The 5000-nt window shown below is 32.1% G+C and overlaps 1 non-coding gene across 1 annotated transcript; it reads right to left on the bottom strand.

Moving 5' to 3' along the window:
* Positions 1–4884: 4884 nt before the first annotated feature.
* TRNAS-GCU (transfer RNA serine (anticodon GCU)) lies at positions 4885–4972 on the bottom strand. Its single transcript has one exon. It is a non-coding gene; the product is annotated as a tRNA-Ser (tRNA).
* Positions 4973–5000: the final 28 nt, after the last annotated feature.

Here is a 5000-nt window from a genome sequence, read left to right as displayed (position 1 = left end):
CAAAGTATTTTAGTAAGAATAGATACCTTGGATACAGGTAAACTTCTCAACGGATTCTCTATCATCTCTTTTTTTTTCGTTTCGTTTAATTGGTCTATGTTATAGTGTTATAGGATAATAAGATGGTTAGAAATCCTTTATTTTTTCAACCTAATCGCTCTTTTGACTTCGGAAAAAACTTTCTTTATCAATATACTGTTTCTTCTACACACACATCTCCGTAATAGAAAATGGTAATAGTTAGGATTCATTAAAAAAATGGAGAATCCACTCATGGGACAAGAAACCCTTCCCGCATCAGGCACTAATAAATTTTTAACGTCTAATTAGATCGGGAATCATTCAAATTAAGAACAAAAGCTCGTTGCTTTTTCTTTCTTTCCCTATAATTTAATTGAAGCCGCAGCCCTATCCATTTATTCATTCGACCCAACTTTATTTTGTTCCGTTCCAAGAATTCTAACACGGTTTTATACCCATCTAGGAACAATGAAATATTCTCAGAACTTTCCGTTGATACGACATGCTATTTTTACCATTCATTCCCTTTCAGGATCAGTCGTGGTCTTCCAAACTTTACCGAGAGTATGGACGAATCCCTCACTTCATCCATATGTGTAAAAGAGACTAGCCGCACTTAAAAGCCGAGTACTCTACCGTTGAGTTAGCAACCCGAAGAAAATATCGAAGAAAAATAAATAAAGAGATTAGACAAGACAACCAAAAACCATTGAAGGAATAAATCTAAAAAAATACATTCACATTTTCGAATTAATTTAAAACATAAAATAAAACTAAATAGATCCACTTCATTTATCACAATGAATTATATTTGTTCGATACACTGTTGTCAATATAAATATTGAATAGTGAAAAAAAAAGAAATTTCAATTGACAACAATAAAAAATATTAAAAAAAGGACTTGTGTTAGATTGGCACTACAAATCTAATCCAAATAAAATAGATACAAAAAAGTATAGATGAGAGAATAAATTAAGTGGAAAACAAAACTACAATTTATTTAGATTTATTTAATCCATAATGGATTCAATCAAGTTAAGTGAGATAAGCAAACTTGATTTCTTTTTTAGTTTTAGTAGAGTTCCAATGAAAAACGGAAAACCACCCAATTGAAGGAAATGCCCGAATTTTCTATTTCGAGGATCAATAAAATAAGAGGTTTTGTCGTTATAGAACACGGAATTCAATGGAAGCAATGATAAAAAAATACAAATAGAAAAGGAAAGGGAGGAAATACAAAAAAATAGAAGAGAAAAGTCATACAAAGTTATATACAAATGACTACCCCCCTTTTTGTATTTCCTTAATTTATTTCCTTAATTGAATTTCGGTTGATTAGGATTGATTAGGACGAAGTTCCTTAAAAACCTCCGCCTTCTTTAAAATATCCTGAACAGTTCCTGTAGGTTGAGCCCCTTTTTCAAGGAAATATAAAATAGCAGGAACATTTAAATAAGTTTGATTCTTTATCGGATCATAAAAACCCACTTTCCGAAGATCTTTTCCTTCTCTTCGGGATCGAACATCAATTGCAACGATTCGATAGACGGCTCATTGGGATAGATGTAGATGAACAACACCCCCCTAGAAACGTATAGGAAGCTTTCTCCTCGTACGGCTCGAGAAAAATGATTGATTCGAGGTTTTATCTCTGTATGGAATTCTATCTAAGAAATGACAACTGGGTCCATAAAATGATCAAATCAATTAAAGATGTAAGTCTTTTTTTTCTTCTTTCTTCCTGAAAATGAAAAAGAAACCATTCGTACTCTCATAACTCAAGTTGGATAACTTTCAAACAGTTCAAAGGAAAATCTTTCGGCAATTTCATTTATTGAGCGGTCTTTCCTCCTTTTATGTTTGTCTCGTTTAAAATGGATTTGGATTCTTCAGTTCGATCCAGTTATTAAGACAATAAAAAAGGTGTTTCCTTGTTCTGGGATCCTTTATCTTTGTTTTATTTTAAATCATTGGGTTTAGACATTACTTCGGTGCTTTTTAATCCTTTCAAAATGGCAGCAACATACCCCTTTTGCGATTTCTATGAAAGAATCCTACAGACGATGGATTCCCGCGTGAAACACTTTGGATCGAAAAAGTTTGATCAATTCCAAGGAATTTTTGAATTGGAAACTTGCTCGAATTGGATTCTTTCGATTTCCATACCGAAAATATATTTACGAAGTTGTTCCAATTTTTTTATTGATTGGCATTAACCCTAGACTCTTGCCCCGAGAAATAAATTAATACTTTCTACTCGAGCTCCATCATGGACTATTTACATTCCAAGACAACAAAAAAGAGGGGTTCTAATGAAACAGAACCAATGATGTCGAGCCAAGAGCACCTTCATTCCTACATAAAATGGTGGATGTACAAATCCACAACGGATCCTGTCCTTCAAGTCGCACGTTGCTTTCTACCACATCGTTTCAAACGAAGTTTTACCATAACATTCCTCTAAGAACCGGTATGGAATTGATTCAATTATGGAATCATGAATAGTCATTGGTTGGGCTGATGTATAAACACCATAATCTATACTTTGTTCTATATCTATATACTATAGAGATAGGTGGATAAATATTTTTCTTTAGTAAGACCCCATCGCTAATATTAATTTATCTAACATATTAATTAATATTTAATATATAAATAATATATAGAAATAATAATAAATAAGAATAATAATAAATAAGACGAATAAATGAGTTCTTTTTGATTCTGCATCTTCACGTGACTCAATAGGAGAGATTGACCTATTTCATACTTCTTCAAATAGCAAAGATTCCGCTTATAAGGAATGATTAAAACTATTTATATTTCTAAATTTAGAAAGTTCCCTTTTCGACATCATTATTTGAAGAAAATTTGATAGTTAAAGATCACTTTTGATCATCTTAGGAAAGAAAAAAGATAAGTCTTTCTTTTTTAATTGAATCATCAACGATTTCAATGATCTAAAATAGATAAATACACCAAACAACAAATCCAATTTTTTTTATGAGATGGATAAAAAAAGATTAATATAAGGTAAGATTTTCATTCTTATTCTTTTTTTTTTTCATCTGATTGATAAAATCCAAAGAATGGGGAGGGTTTCGTATCTATCAATTCGATCAAATAGACTGAGCAATTGTCACCGTTTATAGATATTGAAATGAATGCCTTCCCATTACTGATTAACTCCTATCTACCCCATTCTATGGGACTGATGCAGCATAAATCAAAAGAAAAGAGGGGGTGTCCTAGTCTTTTTGATTTTTACGAAATGCGAGCTGTCTAGGCACAAAGCCAAACAAGTCCAGATTAAGTCAAGTTTTTGCTCCTATTTTTTGATATTTTAGCCTAACTCATTGATTAAGAATTAAGAGACTTAGTGAATTTAATTAGTACCAAAAATCCCCTCTTGGCGAAAAGTCAAGAAATCCACAAAAAAGAAAATGGAATCTAATTAGGCTAATTTAGGGGATAGAGAATACGAGATAGGGAATATAGATTCTTTCGCATCTCGATTCCGTTTTTGAAAAAAAAATGATTCATCGAAGAAAAAAATCAGAAACAACAATCACATTCCAGCTAACATTTCGATTTTAAACAGAACATTGTTAAAAAAGCAATCTATATTCTCATAGAATATATATATGTTCTGGGACGGAAGGATTCGAACCTCCGAATAGCGGGACCAAAACCCGTTGCCTTACCACTTGGCCACGCCCCATTTAGATTTCTATTCGATACTAAGAAAGTATATTGCTTGTTTTGTTTGTTTGTCAACTCTAGTCCAAATATCTATAGAATAGATTAGATTGGTACTAGGATTTTGCGATGTTTTTGGTATGTGTAGATATAGAATTCAACTTAATTTATTGATCATTACATATAATTCAATTAAGATATTGTATGAAAATATGATTTTTTCGATTCTCCTTTGAGAAAAGGAGGATTTTTGATTGGGTGGGTTCAAAGAAAAAGAAGTATTTTTTGTTTACCTTACTTACTTTCCCTTTCCTTATATCAATAACTCAATCAAAATGCAATTATCTCTCCAAGAACAAAAAGTCTGTTATGCTTAATACCTTTAGTTTGATCGGTATCTGTCTTAATTCGACCCTTTTTTCGAGTAGTTTTTTCTTCGGCAAATTGCCCGAGGCCTATGCTTTTTTGAATCCAATCGTAGATATTATGCCAGTCATACCTCTGTTTTTTTTCTCTTAGCCTTTGTTTGGCAAGCTGCTGTAAGTTTTCGATGAGATCCTTAATAATATCCTAGAAAATTCATGATTTATTCGAGAAAAATTCTAAAATAAATAAAATCAGATAAGCTTTACCGTTTGAAACCTCGATTCAAACATTGAAATTCTTGGATAGTCACGAGAAATCCGGCTTAACTTATTTCCTTATTTTTTGACGCTTTCCCTTCCAGTGAAAGACCTTATTAGGCTCCTCACAATACCTAATTGTGTATATAAAAAAATTTTGGTTAATGACAAACTCTTAGTAGAAAAGAATTTATGAAAATTCTTTTAGAGAAAGAGCTTCATTGCTTGGTGTCAAACTAGGATATGCGGTAGAAAAATGGATGATCTATTCTCTTTTTTTCAAAAAAATCATCTTGGAGATTGTGTAATGCTTACTCTCAAACTCTTCGTTTACACAGTAGTGATATTTTTTGTTTCTCTCTTCATCTTTGGATTCCTATCTAATGATCCCGGACGTAATCCTGGACGTGAAGAATAAAATAAAAAAGGTTTTTCCTTGCTTGATTTTCCAATTTTCTTATGATTTGGTCTATTCCACACATTTAACTAAGAATAAGAACAAAGGATTTCGAAATTTGAAAAAAAAAATCAAGTCATCAACGGAAAGAGAGGGATTCGAACCCTCGGTACGATTAACTCGTACAACGGATTAGCAATCCGCCGCTTTAGTCCACTCAGCCATCTCTCCCAATTGAAAAAGATAATTACTACATGAG

Source organism: Nicotiana tabacum, chromosome 17 (assembly GCF_000715075.1).
Source record: "Nicotiana tabacum cultivar K326 chromosome 17, ASM71507v2, whole genome shotgun sequence".
Classification (NCBI taxonomy): domain Eukaryota; kingdom Viridiplantae; phylum Streptophyta; class Magnoliopsida; order Solanales; family Solanaceae; genus Nicotiana; species Nicotiana tabacum.
The sequence above is the reverse complement of the archived record's forward strand: the minus strand, read 5'-3'. Positions and strand labels throughout refer to the sequence as shown.